Source organism: Pelobates fuscus, chromosome 5, assembly GCF_036172605.1.
Source record: "Pelobates fuscus isolate aPelFus1 chromosome 5, aPelFus1.pri, whole genome shotgun sequence".
Taxonomy (NCBI): Eukaryota; Metazoa; Chordata; class Amphibia; order Anura; family Pelobatidae; genus Pelobates; species Pelobates fuscus.
Genome location: NC_086321.1, coordinates 149,557,666 through 149,581,146, shown reverse-complemented (window position 1 = coordinate 149,581,146; position 23,481 = coordinate 149,557,666).

The window sequence follows — 23,481 nt, the reverse complement described above, 5'->3', positions numbered from 1 at the left end:
ATATTGTGAGAATGACAAGACCCATACCTACATTCTGATGCATAGTATGTCTCTGAAGTATTAAAAATGAAGGCACAGTCGCAGTTTAGAAATTGCCCTTCAAGTTTAAGCTGGCTGGAGTGGAGTTTCAATGAATGTCAATGGAAGGTGTGAGTTGCAAACAAATACTCATATTCTGAAAACTATCAGGACTATGGCTTAGCCGTGGAAATTTTTAGTGGCAGCAGGGATAGCTGAACGTTTTGATATAAGATCCCACTCTAGTTTTGAACATTTTGCCATTCATTCCTATGGGACCAATTTCGCCACAAGAACGATGATATTCCGCGAACCATTCGGCGAAACGTTCCACAAAGTAATAGCACACCAATCGGGAACAATCTGCACATTTCAGTATATTACTGTCTATGAAGTGTAAAAACTGTGGGAGGAGTTAGGGTGGCAAATTTGGCTATAATAAGAATAATATATATGTGAGATAACATTAAGTGGTCTTGCTATGCAATAACACTTAAATATAGAATCAGAAAGACAAGAGGCTATCCATTTCCTGAGTGACTATAAGCTAAAACCTCATTTACTCTAACCATGTTTTAATATGTTTTTGTATAGTACAAGCCAGAGAAAGACTGGGATATTTTGGCCTTGGGTATGCACAAGCAAATGGTCCTTTTTGAGACCAAATCAACCCATCTTGACTTTTTTTTTTTTTTTTTTTTTTATGTTAGCTTCCCTAAGGACAAGCAAGAAAAAAGGTTGCATGTTAACCTATATAGATATTGTCCTGAACAATTCCTACCTTACTCCTGCAGTGCTGTTAGAAGCGCCATACTGCTGTCTCACAGTAAACAGTCATTCTAGTATGGTTTGAAATCTCTCCTGGGTCCTACCAGGTATCTGTGCCACATCATGTCTTCTGCAAGAAAAACTGGATGTCTATAGAATGACGCTGAAGCAGGACCCACTCTTTCACAGACTACAATGGCCCTATTTTGCTCTGTAGAGCAAGCTGGATCTCCTGCTGAAGACAACTGGATTCTGGTTGTTTTAGTGCCTGGAGTGTTCTTTTAATTATCAGAAGAATGGTGATGTGAAGCTACAGCCCAAAACTAGTATGCGTGTGGCCTGGGAGGCAATTGCCCTCCTGCCTTCCTTGCCAGCTCTCTTCTGCTACAAGCTCTCTCTACATATTGCATAAGTTTACATGCTACAAATATTCCACTTCTACATAAAGGGACACTTTTTAAAATGTATTTTTTTTTTTAATTGGATCACTGACTTACTCCGCCTATCACAGCTGTCCAAATGTGAACAAAACAGATTTTGCTAATGCAGATGTGAAACAATGCTGTGGCCTGATAAGTATGTAGTGGTTATGGTGCTTAGACTGCTCCTTTAATTCCCACGTTTTCTAGGAAACACTCTTATATTATTATGATTACTGGTATTTATAAAGTAAGAACATATAGCACAGGATTGTAGAATCGGGGAAAATAGACAGTACATTATAGACTCACAGATACAAAAGGAATGTAGGACCTTGGCTGCGAGTTGGGATCTGGCGATTCACAGCCCTTTTAATAAAGTACTAAGCTATATAATGGCTAATAATAAAAGTAGGTAACTCGCGAGCTTACAATCTGAAGATAAATACATTTTGACAAAAGTGTGTTCTTTCTCTCACTAAAAAATAGAGGTAGCTAAATATTCTCGATCCATTGTACAACTAGCAAAAAGTCAAATTAAATTTGAGGTTTTTTTTACTTGTATTCATTAGTCAATGATTGCAATAAAGCATTAAGAGCATCACTTAATTTTATATTACACCAATATTTTCTTTAAACATTACATTTGCTCATCTGTATCTTAACACATATCATATTTTTAATATATTTTTCCATTATCTCACAGTTATTGTGAGTTGTATATTAGCTCAAATATAATAAACAAAAAAAATAGAATACACAAACTTGTGTAATTGTGTAAATTATCCCTTAAAGGGAATCTCCAGTGCCAGGAAATCAGTTTTCCTGGCACTGCAGGATTCCTCTCCCTCCCACCCCCCAATAGCTGAAGGGGTGAAAACCCCTTCAGTGATTTACCTGAGGCAGCGACATGTCCCACGTCGCTGCCTGCTCCTCCCCGCCGCTCCACCTTCTGCCTACGTCGGCCGGTGGGCGAGACTGATCCCGCCCACCGGCCGAGGAGACCTAATGAGCCTGCACGGCAATGCCGCGCATGCGCATTAGCGCACCCCATAGGAAAGCATTGAAAACGATTTTCAGCCACTAGGGGAGGACTTAACCCTGCAAGGTAATTATTGCAGTTTATAAAAAACTGCAATAATTACACTTGCAGGGTTAAGGGTAGTGGGAGTTGGCACCCAGACCACTCCAATGGGCAGAAGAGGTCTGGGTGCCTACAGTGTCCCTTTAAGTAGATACCTAGAAAGATCTTCCAGTAGATTTTGTAAAGGGTAAAGCAATAAAGGAATTTAAGAATGGCTGGGTTGTGTATTAATCTATCCTAAAGAACAAATTCAAAAATCAGTCTGAGCTTTCATAATAGACTAAATGGGCCAATTGCTTCTTATCTGCCATCACAATCTATGTCTGTATTTAACGTACAGATAAAACATGTTAAAGGGACACTGTAGGCACCCAGACCACTTCTGCCCATTGGAGTGGTCTGGGTGCCAACTCCCACTACCCTTAACCCTGCAAGTGTAATTATTGCAGTTTTTTATAAACTGCAATAATTACCTTGCAGGGTTAAGTCCTCCCCTAGTGGCTGTCTACTAGACAGCCACTAGAGGGAACTTCCTGCTCTATAGCACAGGTTTTCTGTGCTAGAGCGTCGCTGGACGTCCTCACGCTGTGTGAGGACCTCCAGCGTCGCTCAATTCCCCATAGGAAAGCATTGAAAATCGTTTTCAATGCTTTCCTATGGGGTGCACTAATGCACATGCGCAGCATTGCCGCGCATGCGCATTAGGTCTCCTCAGCCGGTGTGCGGGATCAGTCTCGCCCACCGGCCGACGTAGGCAGAAGGTGGAGCGGCGAGGGAGGAGCAGGCAGCGACGTGGGACATGTCGCTGCCTCAGGTAAGTCACTGAAGGGGTTTTCACCCCTTCAGCAACTGGGGATTGGGGGGTGGGAGGGAGAGGAATCCTGCAGTGCCAGGAAAACGGATTGTTTTCCTGGCACTGGAGATTCCCTTTAACCTTTCTGTAATGTAGCATTTCCTCATATTACCCCACAGTCTAACAAACACTAATTTCAAATCATGCTTTCTTATTCTAATAGAACATATTGTTACTAGGCAAACTGATATTAATTCACTGTATGCCGTTTAATGTGTTGGTTGTAAAATTATTTCTTTCGGGGGTCGATGCTAACAACGGAGGGAAGCAGATGCACATGCTTAGAAATAGCTCCTGAGAAATACTCGTCATCCGAACATAATTTCCTGCAAAAACTGTGTTATACCATTGCTAAAATTTTGCTGGATAGTATGGGAAGGAAAGCTAAACTTTAACGGAGTGAAACCACTGCTTCCACTGCAATCACGGCCTGCCAAGATGGCACCCGCACTGGAGCTCTCAGATTACACATCTCAGGAGAGTAATCCTGACAACTCAGGAGGGACAAGCAGACAAGTCCCACCAAAGCACCGGTGCATATTACGGCTAGTAAGGCTGATATCCATAGGATGCAGTAAGGAACTAGGCTAGTAAGGCTGACCTCCTTAAGGAAATCAAAGTTCTCTTTGCAGTTGACGTAGCTCTTGTCCAAGAGGATATGAGGGATATGACTGATCGGCTGCAAGCACTGGAGGGTGACAGTAATATTCTAAGAGGCAGACATGAAGATTTGAGGATAGAGATGGAAAATTCAAGCAAGCTAGCCTAATTATGGAAGACAAAGTGGCAACGATTGAAGACTCTAGGTGACAATGTAAGCTCCAGATTAGAGTTGTCTCAGAAGACATACCTGACAATGAGGTTCCTCGCTACCTAAGATGTCTGCTATCCTCTTTATAGTCACCTTCTAAAGCAGGGCTTGACAAATCCCAGGCGCCAGGTCGCCATGGCGACTAAGAATTTTGCCCAGGCGCCTGGGATTGATAAACCCGTTCACTTCACCTCCTTCTATTTCAATCCCCGCGTAGCTTTCTGTGCGCAGGTGAACGGGAGGAAGTGATCTGTAATTAATTTCTCCTGGCGCTGCAGCCGCACAGAGAACTAGCAAGCTAGAAGGACACCTGGTAAAATTGTCTCTGTTCGCCACCCGCCCCCATTTCACAGACCCAATGCATGCCCACATTTCACAGACCCGACTGCCCGCACAATCGTTCCCCTGCGTGGCTTCAGCACCGGGAGGAAGTAATTGCAGATCCCTTAACTTCCTCCCAGCGCACAGTGAGCTGGATGTGATACCGAGACTGGTGCAGGAGAGGAGTCTTGTCCAGCGGCAGCCCACTCCCATTAGCCGCAGCCAGGCCAATGTCTGCTACTGTGCCCAGTCCCACTGGATCCCAAAAGGTAGAAATCATGAGAGTGGCTAAAATATGTATTCACTTTTTTTTTTTTGTGTATTTCTGTCATGAATGTATGTGTGTATGTGTCTGTCTGTCTGTGTGCATCTATGATTCTTTGTGTGTGTATCAAATAATAAATACCTTGTGAGTGTATGCATTAGGAGTAAATGTTTCTTTAAGCCCACAGATGGTAATGGGTTTGTTCACCGTAAGAGTGGTCACCATCAGCCCTGGCTTAAGGGAATTGCTAAAAGCCAATTTACTCGTCTAAGACGGAATTGTTCAGATATACAAGACTTCTATTCCCAATCGCTACATGTAAAAAAGAAATTGGTTGATAGAGGATATAATAACAAGGAGTTAGAGAGAGAGATCTGGAGAATTGGTGATATGGAAAGGAAAACACTATTGGACTCTATTGGACTCTATAAATTATGCCCCTCAGATACTGGGAAAGGTTTCCGTTCAGCATTTATCACTCACTTTAATACTGATCATAACAAAATTAAGAGAAGTCTTCAGGGCCTTTGGCCTATTTTGTTACAGGACCCCATTTGGGAGCACATTTATCAGATAATCCTACAGTTATATATAAAAAAATAAATATCTTTACATTTAAAGATTTTAAGTGTCTGGGAATTGAAAAGGTATCCCCTTTTTGGCGTGGGGGAAACAGAGTCCAAGGACTAGCCCAGAGGGAGACTTTCTGGATTCATAAACTACAAACCCTCACGCCAAGGGGTTTAAATATCGACATTGATCTATCCTGTTTTTTGGACTAATATGGTCCTAGTAATATTTGATATTGATTTTGCTTGGATAGATTAGGTATGTGTGCTTGTCCCCATTGTGGGACACTTTCTACAGTTGAGGACTAACCCCTATGGGGAAGGTTTATGCACCTATATTGTTTAAGACATTTTTTTTGTACATTTTATTTTTTATCTTAATATGGTTATTAGTTACTTTAAGGGTCTGTATAGACTTAGTTACAGATTTATGTAATAGCAATAATTTTTCATATGCACTTTATCTTTGTATTAAAAAAAGGGTGTATTTATATAAGATTACTTTATTTTATTTTCATTTTTTTTTTTTTTCTGATTTAATATATCTATAATTTTTTATGACTAAAATAGTGATCAATGCAATTTAACATGTGCTGCTATCATTCAGTATGTTTTGAAAGCAATCTCAAAGACTCCTGGTTAACATTCCTTTCTTTAGCAGAACCTGGGAGCTATAATTAGTTTCCTTTTGTATTACACACTATGATTGAGACCATCATGTCTGGTTGCTATGGAGATGATGCTATTGGAACGCATATTGGAACGCCCGTGACGTCCCTTCCGGTTTTCGGCAATGATGACCACTTCCGGTTTTCACCGAAAAAGGGAGCCTTTTTTCGGATTAGAAGAGTGAGAAACAGCTGGTGGAGGTGATTCTCTGCTCCAATCAAAGAAGAAAAAGGATCCACACCCACTGCATCCACCAATGGACTCAAGGGATTAGCCCTATTTAAGGACACAGGGGAGGAGGGTTATTCTTAGGATATGTTCATTTTGTACTCTGTATTTATACATAGTGATTATTTTATTGCGGTCCCTGAGTAATTTCGTAACGAACGAAACGCGTAGGACCTTTTTTCTGCATTTATATCCTATGCTGAATTGGTGACTGCTTATATATTCAAATATATTTTTATTTTTATTTTAACCCCTTAATGACGAGTGACGGACAAGGTCTGTCACTCAGGGGATTGCCATAACGACGAGTGACGGACCTCGTCCGTCACTTGTTAAAATTAACTCCAGATCGCCGCAATTGCGGCAATCGCGGGGTTAATGGTGCTCCGGTCTGCCTCTGTATTAGAGGCAGACCGGGAGCACCCGATAGTGCTGCCCCAGCACATGTGCCCGCTCTGACAGCATGTCAGAGCGGGCACATGTGCTCTGTATACTCACCTTCCGCCTCCCTGCACTTCCGGGTTCACTGTGAAGTGCAGGGAGACGGATCTTCACTGATCCTGCCCCCTGTAAAAAAAAAAAATAAAGTCAGATTTAAAATCCCACCCCCCTTTACCCAGTTTAATAAAAAAAATTAACCCCTTCCCTGCCAATTGATCACTGACTACAGTGATCAATTGGCAGGGATTGCATTTTACTATGATCTGACTTTTTTTTTTAACCCCTGAGGGTTAATTCTTTTATTTTTTTAATCCTCAGGGGTTCAATTTATTTAATTAATTAATTTTAATATTTTAAAATTATAAATTTAGCTAGCTGGGGAGGGTGGAAGTTAGTGGGGAATTGGGGGATTTAGGGTTAACGTTAAAAAAAAGTTTTAAAATAAGCTTTAAAAAATTAAGTTAAAAAAAGTTTTAATAACGTTTAAGTAAAAAATACAAAAAACACCCCCCTTTACCCAGTCCAAATAAAAATTAACCCCTTCCCTGCCAGTCGATCACTGCCTACAGTGATCAAAATACAGATCACAGTATTATACTGTGATCTAATTTTTTTTTAACCCCTGACGATTAACTTTTATTTATTTTTTAACCCTCAGGGGTTAAATTTATTTAATTAACTAATTTTAAATATTGTATAATTAAATATTTTGCTAGCTGGGGTGGGTGGGAGTTATGGGAAAATGGGGAATTTACTGTTAGTGCTGCTTACTGCTAGTTAGGGGTTAACTGTAAAAAAAAGCTTAGAAAAATGTTAAATCTGTAAAAAAAAGTTTTAAGAAAGTTTAGGAAACTTTAAAAAAATAATAAGCAAAACAAAAGTTTAAAAAATAGTTTTAAAAAGTAAAAAAAATACATTTAAAAACGCCACTACACCTGGAACAAACTAGAGAAAAAATTATCCCATGCCAAGGTTCAAAATATGCCTTTTGAATTACCCCAGGGTGTATTCTTTAATAAATAGTATGTGTTTGTGTGGAAGTTTCAATAACCAACCATCTAAACTACACCAAATTGGAACATGGACACAGCGTAAAACTTCAAAGTTAGAAAAAAACTGAATGGCTGCGTCTCAAATGTGCCCCTTCAACATCCACATATACCTGGCAAAGGTACATACGGGGGTATTGCTGTACTCAGACCACATAGCTGAGCAACATATGAAGTATTATACAGTGGTAGCACACATAAGGTTTGCAAAATATACTGCGCAAACTCACTTTGTGTGTCAAAAAGGCAGAAAAAACGCTTATTACCACTACACCTGGTACAAGCTAGCGGAAAAATGATCCCACACTAAGGTTCGAAATATGCCTTTTGAAATACCCTGGGATGTCTTCTTTAAGAAATGGTATGGCTTTATGGGGTATTTGGATTATATAGCCTGGTAAAATACTCTAAAATGGGACATGGGCACAGCGTAAAAATTAAAAGTTTGAAAAAAAATGGAATGGCTGTGTCCCAAATGTGCCCCTCCGATGTCCACATATACCTGGCAAAGGTACACACGGGGGTATTTTTGTACTCAGCAGACATAGCTGAGCAACATATGAAGTATTATACAGTGGTAGTACACATAAGGTTTGCAAAATATACTGTGCAAACTCACTTTGTGTGTCAAAAAGGCAGAAAAAATGCTTATTACCACTACACCTGGTACAAGCTAGCGGAAAAATGATCCCATGCTAAGGTCCAAACTATGCCTTTTGAAATACCCTGGGGTGTCTACTTTAAGAAATGGTAGGCCTTTGTGAGGTAGTTTGAATTTAAAACCTGCGAAGATGCTTGGAAATTGCACATAGGCCCAGCGTCAAAATTCAAAGTTTGGTAAAAACTGATATGGCTTGGTCTCCTATATGGCACTGTAGCTTCACAAAATAGTGCCAAAGACATTCATTGGGGGTGTCTTTTTACTCAGAAGACTTAGCTGAGCATAATTTGGGGGTTTTGAACTTAGTGGCACATATGAAATATACAAAATGCCCAGCAAAAATGCAATCCGTATGTAAAAAAATGCCCCAAATAATTTTTTACCACATACTTTGGCATATATTGGTGGGAAAATGGGGGCATGCTAAGGCACAATATGCACCTTATGAGATACCCTGGAGTGTCTACTTTTACAAATGGTAGGCCTTTGTGGGGTTTTTTTGAACAGTCAAACTGTTATAATACCCCAAATGGAAGCATAGGCTCATTAAATCCGTCTCTCAAAACTCTACTGTGAATACTGAAAAGGGCAAGTCTCCTGTATGGCACTGTAGCTTCACGAAATAGTGCCAAAGACATACAATTAGTCTTTTACTCAGAAGACTTAGCTGAGCATAATTTGGGGGGTTTGAAATTAGTGGCACATTTGAAATATACAAAATGCCCAGCAAAAATGTAATCTGTATGTAAAAAATGCACAAAATTATTTTTTACCACATACTTTGGCATATATTGGTGAAATAATGGGGGCATGCTAAGGCACAATACGCACCTTATGAGATACCCTGGAGTGTCTACTTTTACAAATGGTAGACCTTTGTGGTTTTTTTTTTGAACAGTCAAACTACTATAATACCCCAAATTGAAGCATAGGCTCATTAATTCCGTCTCTCATAATTCGACTGTGAATACTGAAAAGGACAGGTCTCCTATATGGCACTGTAGCTTCACAAAATAGTGCCAAAGACATACAATGGGGGTGTCATTTTACTCAGCAGATGTAACTGAATACAAAATAAAACTTTGTACAGGAATAGCACACACCAACTTTACAAAATACACATGAGAAGTTCTTTGTTATAAGTTTGTGTGCCAAAACCCCCAAAAAACTAAATTTTACTCCAATATTTAGCAGAGGTTGGCAGTGAAATGGCTACGTAGAAAGTGTCAAAACAACCTTAGGTAAATAGCCTGTGGTGTCTACTTTATATAAATATATACTTTTGTGTGGCAATTTTGTTTTCTTTTATGGCTATTAAGCTTACAAGACAAACATACCAAATTCTAAAATCGCTCCACATTAAAAGTTTATTTTACTCTTTGTGCTTTGTGACCTGTAACCATAGGCGTGCGCAAGGGGTGTGCCGGGTGTGCCTGGGCACACCCTAATCCCCGCGGCACGCCTATGGATTAAGTCCTGCAGGAACACCGTTCCTGCAGGCACTCAGCGCCCCCAAATGCCCCCCTACCCCCACTGTCATGGGGGGGGCAAGAGGTGACGGACCCCAAACCCCCTTCCTCCCCCGGTCGGGCGCCTGTCTTTATCTCAGCCGCGGCGAGGGAGCTGTGTGCTCTCTGCTCCCTCTCGCCGCGCGCCGTTTGCTGATGCCGGAGCCGGAATATGACGTCATATTCCGGCTCCCAGCTATAGCAGACAGCCCACGCGGTGAGAGGGAGCAGAGAGCACACAGCTCCCTCGCCGCGGCTGAGATAAAGAGAGGCGCCCGACCCACTGGACCCCAGGGACAAGTCCACGCCAGCACTCCAGGTAGGGAGGCTGGGTGGACATTTTTTAATTAAAAAATAATAATTTGTGTGTCTGTGAATGTGTGTGTATATGTGTCAGTGTATGTGTGTGTATGTGTGTGTCTGAATGTGTGTGTATATGTGTGTCTGTGAATGTATGTATGGGTGTCTGTGAATGTGTGTATGGGTGTCTGTGAATGTGTGTATGGGTGTCTGTGAATGTATGAGTGTGTGTCAGTGTATGTGTCTGTGAATGTGTGTGTGTATATGCATGTGTGTGTATATGTGTGTCTGTGAATGTATGTATGGGTGTCTGTGAATGTATGAGTGTGTGTCAGTGTATGTGAATGTGTGTGTGTATGTATGTTTGTCTGTGAATGTATGAGTGTGTGTGTCTGAATGTGTGTGTGTCTGAGTATGCGTGTCAGTGTGTGTGTGTGCACATATATATATATACACACACACACACACATTGGAGTGTATATTATTTTTTTTGGGGGGGGGATCTTGGGAGAGTTCCCACACTTTATTCCCCAGGACTTTATTCTCCCCTGTCGGTTCACACAGAACCGGCGCTATCTGAGTGCAGGCTCTGCTCTAAGCCTCCATGGGCCGGCGGGGAGATCAAAGATCTACCTCACCGGCCCACAGCAGCATGGAGGGAGGCAGGAGAGGACCCGGGGAACTCCAGACAGCAGCTCCGCCAGGTTCCTCTCGCAATGGCAATGCTCAGATCTCGCGAGAGTTAACTCTAGCCCCGCAGGCTAGAGTTAACTCTCCACTGGACCACCAGGGATGGCACATGGCAGCAAGGATCCCCCCTCCCTACATAAGGTACGAAGGGAGGGGGGATATTTACTAATCTGCCCCCACCTCCACAATCCCTCCAAACATACAGAACACACACACATACAGCACCCACACACAAACAGCACCTACAGAAATACAGCACCCTCACACAAACAGCACACACACAGCACCCACACACATACAGTACACATACAGCACCCACACACAGCACGCTCACACACACAGTACACTAACCACACTCTCACAAACACACAACACCCTCACACACAGCACACTAACAGCACCCTCACAAATACACGACACACATCACACAACCAGCACCATCACACACACATCACACAAACAGCACCCTCACACACACACAGCACACTAACAGGACCCTAACAAACACACACACCCTCACACCCAAACAGCACCCTCACAAACACACACACACAAACACCCTCACCCACATAGCACACTACCAGCACCCTCACACACACATCACACTAACAGCACCCTCACACATACACACACACAGCAGCACCCTTACACACAGCACACTAACAGCACACACACACACACAGCGTATATACACATACACATGCGGCGTGTGTTTGTGCTTTAGGGTGCACACCCTAATGCAATAGGCTGCGCACGCCTATGCCTGTAACTACAAAAAAAAACTTAAAATCCCAGACACATTATATATTCTGTAAATCAGAACAACTAAATGAATTTATTTTTAATTACTTTCCTTAACCTGCACTAATTGTGCACACATTATTATTGCAAAAATTGTAAAAAAACTCAAAATGTCTCTTTTTTTCTTCATTTTTCTGTATTTTTTTATAATAAATAAGCATTTATGTATATATATGTTACATCAAATTAAAGCCCTTTCTGTTCTTTAAAAAACGGTATATAATATGCGTCGGTGCAATAAATTAGTAAAATGCAAATTGTAGTTGAACGCAAACAGCAAAAAATGCAAAAAATGCCGTTGTCATTAAGTAAAAGACAAGCTTCTGAAGCTCTGTCCTTAAGGGGTTAAATCAATTTTCTTCAAATTTCTTAAACCCTGACCTGTGGATGTCTTTTGGTGGAATGAGAATCTGGAGGTGAACAAAAGGATTGCTTGACCCCCCCATTATACCTGGGGAGGCACCCTAATAGCGCTTATACCTACTTCTATCTAGTGAGTGCAACTGATTGCTGCGCACAGTATAACATATTTGTTACAATATTACACTATGTTTTGTTTTTGTTTTATGTTTTCTCTGTGGATTTACACAGCTATTTCCCGAATTGCTTTTGTTGTGGTTTCCTATATGTGATAGGATGTGTGTGTCTGTCAGTGTGTGTATCTGTCTGTCAATGTGTGTCTGTCTGTCAGTGCGTGTTAACATGACTGTCTTAGTGTACTAGTTTTTAGCGGAAGTTACCTTATACAAATGCAACGCTTATCCAGCAATTGTTTAATATGACAGTCTGATTATGTGTTTTTACCTACTTTAACCATTCTATGCTAACGTTGCACTTAAAATGTAGCAAGATGTGCTTTTCACTGATTGGGTGATTTTGTTTTCATGCTACAATAAAAAAAGTTTGACTTTTTGTTTTTTAAATAATTGACAAATAATGAAGTAACAGCAAATAAACAAATAAATAAATATTTCATTCTCTGTTTCAGATTTAACCCCATTAAGGACCAAACTTCTGGAATAAAAGGGAATCATGACATGTCACACATGTCATGTGTCCTTAAGGGGTTAAAGTGTAACTGACTTGGTATGAAATTATTATGAAATTATGAAATTTCATCCATACATTGTGTTTTGAGAAATGCTTGTAAATGTATAGATTTTATGAATAAGTCATAGAGGAATATAGCCCCTCCTCTCTCTGTCAATCCATTCTCAGACGTCAGATTGTTTAATGTTGATGTACTGGCAAAGAAGCGAGCATGTTGGCGTCAAAGGGGAGAAGTGTTCCAAGCAGGGGTATTCGAATAGAACAGGGGTGGGAGACAGGAGGGACTAGGAGTCTTTCAGAGGAGGTGAGTGCTAGCATAACATCCCATAAAGTAGTTAAATATTATTATTATTAGTATTTATATAGTGCCAGCTTATTCCGCAGCGCTTTACATTAAAAATATATAAATTACTTTTAGGATAAAAGATCATTTTACAGATTTAGGAGCTGCTGTCTATTAAAGTAAACATGTCATTACAGGTTCGCTTCAGAGGAACTGTCCTGAAAAATAAACTTTCCAAATTTTCTAATATATCAGATACGCTACATCAGTTAAAATGTTTCTTTTAACCCCTTAAGGACCAAACTTCTGGAATAAAAGGGAATCGTGACATGTCACACATGTCATGTGTCCTTAAGGGGTTAAACTCTTGTAGACATCACTGAAGAAAAAATACAAAAAGTAAAACAATATAATAGTGTAATACAGTAAGAATTTAGTTAATGTGTGTTATTGGTATTGGTGTAGGTTTACCTTTGCTATGCACAATGAATAAACAATAACTGTAACTCTTTAGGTGATAGTAGCTGTAAAAACTAAAGATAATAATCTGAAAAAACAAGAGGAGAAATAGGAGACATCTAGTGGAAAAGACAAAATGTTTCACCTAAAACAATGTTAAAATCTAATTTATTACATCATAGAATTGCCAAGCAATGTACCATCCCTTAATGTATACAACTTAATGAAACTGTATTTCTATGTCACTTGTAATCTGTTACTTGCTGTTGTGGCAATGCATGACTCTTTGTACACTCTTGTGCACAGCGAAAATAAAGAATAATAAAAAAATAAAGCAAGAGTATGTAATAGCAAAACAAAAATCTAATGTATTGTTTAAAAACATTGTGAGTTTACAACTGTCGGTACTTACATCACTGACACACTTAGATGTAAAAAGTCCCAGTTCCATTGGTACACAAAATCATCATAGCGATGGAGTGGTGGCCTCTCCAGTATGTCAGATATAGTTTGGGTTATTATACATTTGGTCCCCTAGATCTGAAATATCTGCCTATTGATATCTAAATGGATACATTGACCTACATGAATATGGGGTTCTCTTCTTTTATTTGCCAACAGGAGAGACTTCTATATGTCTCCTGAGGACTGAGTTGGCCTAAAATGGGTACAATATCTGGACCTCATGGTTTGTGCGTGTGACCCTGGATATACCAAATGTACAGTATACTGCCCATTCAACTGAGAGATAACATTGCACTTTTGTAAATAATCCCCAACATCTTTCTACAAAGCTGATGGGGTACTAGATTCTATGTATCAGGACTGCTACATACAATGTATAGTTTTTGACCATTATCCAGCACTGGAGTAAGCTCAGAGCACCACATTCCAAAATGGCAGAGATATAATATTTTTTTGAATAAGCATTTTAATTGATTTCATATTTTTTGATAAACGTATCAAGTGATTTCTTTTTTTCAAAATATTAACATGTCAAAAAATATATAATTTTTTTTATTAAAATATATCCCACCAATAAAATATTTTACAAAATGTTAGATCATTTGAAAAGTATATCCACGGCTATTTAATTATGTGAAAAGCTAATCTAAAAATATTACATTGATGCCACTGTGTGATACTTTCAGAGATAGTAATTAGTGAGAACTGCCAGAAATTTCAAGTGTATTCAAATACAGTACGTCAGAAATAGCCAAATTGGCAACATTTTCAATTACTATGGCCTTAAATTAGAAATTCACTTTGAGTTCACCATAATTTTCACTTAAGTAGATAACCCTATTTGTTTTTATGTATATGGTAAATTACATTTGGAATATTTTATACTGTGGGTCTGCATCTCTGTCTATTATTATTTCGAATAAATTACGACCAGTGAGAACATTTAGGAAACACAATTTTGCTACCCTTCCCTTAACTTCTGTATGTTACAAGATTCCTTTCAAATCTTCAGAACATACAAGATAGACTGAAAGCGGTAAACATTTACAATCTCATGGATTTTATGTCCTAAAAAATTTGAAATACTTGCTGTTATTGCACTTACATGAAATTAAGTGCTTATCGCCCATTAATAGGTAAATATGAAGATCCCTGTATTCAAATTGTTCTTCTTAACTCACCCTCCATATTAGCTGTAACTGCACATAAGAACAAGGTGATCATTGCAAATGTATAATGGTTCTTTAAAACAAGTACTGCATTCACACAAAAAACAACACAATGAGCATTAAAACTTAAGAATGTTGTTACTTGACATGCCCCAATACATGTATCTGCTGCAGGAGTGTTGTGTACAGTATTTTGAATATGCTTAATGACACATAAGTAATAATATTTATTGACACGTGTATTTTTTAGCCACAGAAATACTAAAATACTAGATTGTAAGCTCTTTCGAGCAGGGTCCTTATCAACCTATTGTCTCTGTAACAGTTTGTCCCAAATTAAATTTTCCCCTTTATAATAGTGTGTAAAGCGCCGTGGAATATGTTGGCGCTATATAAATGTTGATTAGAATAATAAAATATTGTGTCCTTTTTTGGCTGTGAATAACCAGCAATCAGCTAAGAGCTGCTACCCATACTAGTGGTGCGTATGGTGACTACACATGTACAGTGGTTTCCTTTAAAGATATATTTCGATATACTTTTTAATTTTGCTGTATGGTAACTCCATTTCTTCTAGCACTGGCTAAAAGCCCTCCAGTGATCAAAGAGTTAAGAATGGAATCTGATCCATCCATGTTTCAGGGTTGCATGGGGCCATCTGTTATTGCAGTGTAACCCTGCAAAATGAATTTGGCTAGCAAGTCACAGTAACCGTTTCATTGCTGGGGAACTCAACTGTAAAGGAACAGCTGCTGCATGCATGTAATAATGCATGTTAAGGAAATGCTTATAAAAATCCTTTAGTTTTTTTGTAGAAGCTTAAAATCTAGTTGTAAGATATTCTGGTAACAATTGTTGGAGCATCCATGCGTGACTACCTCTGTGTACTTAGTCAAGCTTGTAATGAGTGAGAACTATAATATACGGAGTAATTAATGTAAGATGACAAGTACGATACAAGTGTGCCTGTGTATAGGAAAAAGGTAGGGCTCTAATCTTAGCATTTATCCCTTCTAAAGTCTACATTTGTAACAAGACTGCATAAGCAAACAGTTGTCTAAAAACAGTATGGTTACATGCACTCTCATGGAAACAGACAGGAACAGGCTGGTCTGGGATGCAATTACCCAATGGGATTTTCTGAGTTGAAGAATTGCAATGTTTACAGCATTCATTTCTTTGTTAATACTCTATTTTACTCCCAGTAGACAATAGAATTAGTTATATGAGATCTAAAATCTTGAGATGGTGAAAAAGAATGACAATGTTTGGGTCCCCAGTTTTATTGATATCTCTCAATCCTCTTCCACGTTTTTAAAAGTGAGGCTCAGGTTCCTGGTGGTTTTACAGAGAGTAGGAGAGCTGAGGCTTGACACTACAGCGATTTCCCCATTGCACCCTCAAGTGTTCTTACTGATGTCATTTCCTTGTATAACAGCACGGAGCAAACTGTGACTCCTTTATTGTTCCCTGCTAGACCACCAGGGCAAATTAGACTTTCAGGGGGGGTGACACAATGACTGGGCTCTTTGGTAATTCGATGCTCAGTTACAAATACAGTCTGTGAGGTTGTGAAGATTATGTTTCTTCCTCCAATCATGATGTATTTTGCTGGGCAAAAATGTCAAATTCTAAGCAGTGCTTCCCTCCACTATTAAGACATGGAAGTTAGTGGGACCTAAGATTTCAATACACTACATTTATCCCCTTTTTGCGTAACCCACACTTTCCGGATGAGGAAGCCCAATATTCCTACCAGTCCTGGGAGGCTGAAGGCCATACTAAGATACACAATTTCCTGGATGACCACAATAAGTCGATTCTCTTATTTCAGCAAATTAAACTTAAATTTCCTGACCTTGATGTTCTTTCTCTGCGTACATCCAGACACGTACCTCGATTCGCACTATTCTTCCGCATTTTGGCTCTGCAGATTGGGATCATCCCATCGATTGTTTACTTACACAGTCCACACCTCCTACTTACTGCATTAGCTCCCTCTATTCCCTAATTTGGCCCCATCTGGACTACTCAACAAAGAAACCGGGTTTATCTCAGTGGATTGCTTGCTTCCCTACATTAACTTCTGAGTGCTCATAGCAACCACTGTTAAATTGCTTAAACTATTTATAGGTGCCTCTTATCAGGAGATGCATTTGAATATTGCACACTATACCTACTATTCTCCTCAAAAACAATTTACTTTAAAAACGACAGCTACAGCTAACTGTTTGAAGTGCAGGTATAATGGAGCAGACCTTTACCATTGTTTATGGGAGTGTGTGGGGATTCAGGTTAAAGATTTTATTAAAAGACACCGAGGCTCATATTATGCTTTATCTCTTTCTTTATTCCTCAGCAGCAAATAAAGGATACTGTAATATTCTTAGAAAAATTCACTCTCAAAGGGTTAATATCATAACATGACAACCAATAAGAATACTCCATGCATCATAAGTCCCCATGTGACCCTAAGCCACTCCTCTTTCTTTGCTGTTGCCTCCTCAGTTAAGTACAATTTATTTTTCTCCTGTCATTACCAGTAATTTTAGTATAATTTTATGTGTTTTCATAATTGATGTTTCATGATTCATGTTCTGTGTACCCTAGTAACTGCTTCTGTGCTTGGTGTTGTCTTTTTTAGTGAGCTCTGTTGGCTCTTGTGTTTCCCCCTCATTCATCCCCTCACTCCCCCTCCTCTCTGTGCTCATTGATCGGGTTGTTTATAACCTGACATTCTGGGGCTGGTTTGCAGCCTCACTACCTGAGGCTCTCTCCGTCCTGGTGTCTCACAATCCTACTCCGAGATTCTCTATCGGTCCCGCTGGTCTGCGGCTCCAGGCCACGGGCATTTCGCACAAGTTTGGGGGCGGGTGCATGGCGATTCCCCGGCACAGTAACCTGGCAGCTCACTGGTGCTCCCCAGGGGCCATTCCTGAGGGAACACTTAGTGAGCTTGCCTTTTTCATATTGTCATCTGTGTTTATATTGGTGGTCAGTGTGGGTATCCCCTGCCTTGCTTGTGCTACTGAATTTGCACTGTTCTAGGATTTCTAGGAGTCTTACCTTGCCCCTCTTTGAGTTTTGTCCTACCACTGTTATCCTCCTTTTGTGTGTTCTGTACTTTGCACTTTAAAATGCAATCACAGAAAGACTTGGACACTGCCACTAATGGTTCTTCCTCTAGTGCCACTAGGCACCTTACACCCCAGGTGGTATCAAAACCTCCTAGTCTGACTACTGTAGGCAAGCCTCACAGGAGCAAATGAACTCAGAAGAGCTTCATTCCCTCCTGGACGCTACTATGGCTAAGTCAGTGATTCAAGCTATTTACTCCGCTATGGAGGCCATGTCAGACATGTTGTCCCACTCTATTACCCATGCCCATATGTCTACCCAGCAGACATCTACCCACATTTTTGCTAACCCCCCAGAGAATAAACCGGTTACTAGTGCTGGGCACAAAGCGGGCAAAATATCCCATCACCCAGATGCGGACGCCTCCAAAACAGTACAATCGGACAGGGAACGTCCTGTCACAGATGATGTGGTTGCACCAGAACAAAGAGCCACCCACCGGGCAAAATCGGTGAGGAGTTAGAAAAGGCCTAATTGAATCATCCAATTCTGAATCGGAACAGGAGGACGCACTGAGCAAGTCCGAATTCAGGAACATTTATTCCTGATCACAGTTCTTTATCCATGTCTGGGACTGACTTTAAAGTCGGTAGGGAGGATTCCACCCTCCTCGACCCTCAGGGTGAACCACTTTTTGATCCGGATGCGCTGCAACATCAGAGATCTTCGGAGTGCTACCCTTTGGATCATGTGGCAAAGTATTTCACCGCACATATCAGGAAGCCACTTGATAAAGTGACAAGGAATAAACTTCGGGCTTAATGCCTGCGTCCCACAATTCCTAATTTTGCATGCGTCATCCCAGAAACAGGGTGGAAGGCCAAGAAAGGCCTACATTTTTCTTTACCCAATTGCCAAGACAAAGTACTGGACGTCCTTGGACCCAGTGCTACAATATTCAACACGGTCGAAACGGCCCTTGCAGGTTGTACTCCTGAAAATTTGCTCCCATCACATCTTTCTTCACTAACAATTGTTGGGGGCAGATTATACTATTTTGTAAATGCCTGGCACATGTTAACTTCGGACTCGTGGGTCCTACAAACTGTTGTGGGTTATTCCATAGATATCGTACAATACCCAGTTCATATGTGCTTACCTAACCAAATAGGTTTTTATGACAGATAGACATTGGATGGCATCAGATTTGCACGCTCACCTCAACCTAAATACTCTTCGTTATGGGATGTAAACCTTGTCCTCCAACTCTTCGCAAACTGGCCAAGGAATGAAGACCTTTCACTCAAACAACTCACGGCAAAGCTGGTGATGCTGCTTTGCCTGATCTCCTGTAAACGTGTATCAGATGTGCGTGCACTTGACCTTTCTGCACATTTGTTTACTCCTGAGGGTGTTTTGTTCGATATCTCAAGTTGTACCAAAACGTCAATCACCTCTGTGTTCTACCCAACTTTTCCTCAGAATGTTAACATATGCCCAGTGACCTGTCTCAATGAATACGAATCTAGGAAACAAAACTTCATCCCTTCGTAATCCAACACATCCAGACTTGTTTCTAGCACTCCGACACCCACATCACCCTGTCTCTGTAGTTACACTGTCTCATTACCAGTTGTTTCAGCTTCCTAACGGGATTTGGCACAGGTTTGCATTCTTTCCTTTCAAGTTCCAACGGAGGATCATGTCTTCCATGGAATACTGGTGTCATCCACCGACGAAGTTGCTGTTTCTTCTTCAAGTTTGACCATACGTTTGTTAGATCGAGATGTTAGTCAGCATCATCAAGAAAGAGGAGTGGCTTAGGGTCACATGGGTCTTATGGTGCAAGGAGCATTCTTATTGGATGTCATGTTGTGTTATTAACCTTTTGAGGGTGCATGTTTGAATTTTTCTAAGAATATTACAGTATCCTTTCTTTGCTGCTGAGGAATAAAGAAAGAGATAAAGCATAATACTCGCCTCCGTGTCCTTAATAAAATCCTGACTTTACGTCATGAAATTGGTCAAAACTGGTAATTCTGTAACCCTATTGTTAGTTAGACCATTTCATGTTTCTCCATTACTAGCAACAATGGGCTGCCACCTGAAGTCCAGCCACAATCCCAAATTAGCCTATTTGATTCTGGCTGCTGTTCCTAGTAAATGTATAGTACTGGATTCTTCTCTGTCTGTCATATATTCTAAATATGATAATGAAAGAGAGCCTGTAGAAGTGGTCTGGGTGCAGTGGGTCTTTAACCATGCAGCTGAAAACACTGCAGTTTTTTAGAAAAACTGCAGTTTAAGACTGCATCTATCGGCTGTCTACGAGACAGCCACTAGAGGCCCTTCCTGCTGTTTCATACATGAGCATTAGGTTCCCCTCGCTGTGACGACAGAGTGCCGAGGTACCTTGGTACTGGAATTACGTTGATGAAAAAAGGGTTATTTAACCTTCTGATTGCCACGTGGGCAGGGGGCACATGGGCAGAGTTACACTATAATGTTCTTTTAAAAAAGAAAATAAATAAGATGTTGGCTTATAATGTTCTAATTGTGACTTTAATGCTTGTCATTTCCCATTAAATCACGACAAAACTTTAAGACTAAACAATTATTCCTTGGGAAGTTCCACAATCCTGGTAGCCACATTTTCACTTAGGACTGGGTGCATACACATGCCTGAACATGCAAAAGACATCAGAAAGGCATTAACATGTTACCTGTACATTCCTAAAGGTAGCCAGGATGAGCAATGAACCTGTGTAAAATCGTATACATGCCCAGAGCATGAAAATAATATTCTGGGAAAGAAAATCAAGAAATTCTGTTTTGATTATCTAATGGGAGATACAGAACAATATTGGGACAGTGTATTTCCAGTCTAAGAATACAACTAGTATTTGCTGTAACAGTTATATATATGAGGTTAATGCAACAGATTATGTTTTGTGCTAAAGAAAAAAAAATATTTAACAGGTGTCCTATTGATTTCTTTCAAGCTGTTTTCTAGTAAATGTACTGTGTTAATTTTTAACCTATATAATAATTTCTATGCCCCTCTTCTTTAATTATTCAATTTGATTGCTAATTACTAAAAGAATTAGGGAGCTACCATTAAGCTACCATCCAGTTTAAGAGGTTGTTACTTTTGTTAAACTGCTTGTAAACTGATCTATATACTTGAAAGTTGTGTTGTAGTCTACTTTAATCACTTGTTATACGATATTGTGCAAGCTGCATTATCTCAAAAGATAATCCTTGGCTTATTTCTAACTCTGACTATTAGAATGCAGTCTAGCAAAGCTATGGGTAGATGGAAAATGGTTGCTCACAACAATCCGATGATGATGATGATGATGTATCAGAAAGTTGTAAATGCGCACTAAAACTAAAGGCAGAATTTATGATGTGTTTTATAAATGTCATGTCCATGTTTCCAATTGCTTTCATTTCCTTTCACTATGCACAGGACATGGTGGTTCTTTTAGTGTCTCTATAAATACAACAGTTGACACTTTTGCCCAGTGGCGGCTGGTGAAATGTTAAAGGACCACTATAGGCACCCAGACCACTTCAGCTTAATGAAGTGGTCTGGGTGCCAGGTCCATCTAGGGTTAACCCTGCCTGCTGTAAACATAGCAGTTTCAGAGAAACTGCTATGTTTACCTTAGGGTTAATCCAGCCTCTAGTGGCTGCCTCATTGAAAGGTAAGTGATTTAACCCCTTCCTCTCCCTAGAGCCCAGCGGGAGGGGAACCCTAAAGGGTGGGGGGGACCTAGAGACCCTATAGAGCCAGGAAAACGAGTATGTTTTCCTGGCACTATAGTGGTCCTTTAAGATGGTGGGGCGCCAGACTCCTAACCGGGGATTTTACTCATCACTATACAGTACAGAGATTCTCATACAATTACAGAGCATTGAGCATAATACAGAGATGCCTATACAATCAATATAGCACAATATAAAGATATCTATAAACCTGAGCACAATATAGAGGTAAATATACCACAGAGCTGAAAAAATAGTGATATAATACACTACACAGAGCTGGGTACAATACAAAGATACCACCTATACAATACACAGAGCTGGGTAGACTACAGAAATACCCATACAACAGACAGAGCTGAGTAAAATATAGAGAAATAACACACAGAGCTGGGCACAATAAGGAGATACTCATAACTGTCCTACACAGCCAGGATCACTGTGATGAAGTACACAGAGCTGCAATGTAGCGATACACACACACAGCACGCACGTCTCTGTAAAATGCTTTAGTTCTTTCTCTATCTTATATCTATCTAGTCTCACTTAGCTTGTAATATTCTATTAACCCCTTAGTGACCAGACAGTTTTTCAACTTTCTTACAGTTAAGGATCAAGTCTGTTTTTACATTTCTGAGGAGTTTCTGTTTAGCTGTAATTCACCTCTTTCATATTAAATGCACCCACACGTATTATATATCATTTTGTTCAGGAGAAACAGAGCTTTCATTTTATATCAAATAGTTTTATATAAAAAAATAATTTAATATGAAAAAAAAAATTTGAGAAATTAAGAAATGTTGTTTTAACTGTGTGTCACTTCAACTGTGAATAATACTGTTACCTGTTACTGCAATAAAGTACACATATTTGTATTCAGCATTGTCTCACAAGTAAAACAGTACCCCCCATGTATAGGTTTTTTGGTGTTTTGCAAAGTTACTGGGTCAAATATAGCACATTACATTTTTCAGTAGACAACCCAAGGTATAACAAATGGGGTATGTCAAGTCTTTTTTAGTAGCCACTTAGTGACAAACACTGGCCAAAGTTAACCTTCATGTTTGTTTGTGTGTAAAAAATGCAAAAAAACTAATTTTAAAGTGGCTACTAAAAAAGACTGGACATTCCCCATTTGCAATATCTTGGGTTGCCTACTTTTGTGAATGGTATGCCACCATGGGGGTAATTCTCATTCAAGGGCTACCATACGGTCTCAGAGGCAACAAAACCAATCTGGCAAATTTCAAAGTGAAAAAACTGAAAAGCAAGCCTTATATTTGACTCTGTAACTCTTGAAAACTCCATACAACCTGTACATGGGGGTTCTGTTATACTCGAGAGACTTTGAGGAACACAAATATTAGTGTTTCAGAACAGTAAAACGTATCACAACAATGATATTATCAGTAAAGGTGTCGTTTGTGTGTGAAAAAATGCAAAATTGCACTTTCACTGACGACATCATGCTCGTGATAACGTTTCACTGTTTTGAAACACTAATATTTGTGTTCAGCGAAGTCTAAGTACTAGTAAAACAGTATCCCCCATGTACAGGTTTTATGGTGTCCTGGAAAGTTACAGGGTTAAATGTAGGGCTTGCAGGGGGGCGGAGCCTGACCGGGGAGCTGAACAGACACGATATCTGTGAGCTCCCGAGCCTGGACCCGATTTTCGGCAAAAAACGAGGGAACCCCGCTCAATCCTGAACCCTTACTTACCTCACCTTGCAACCCAAATGCTGAGGAACG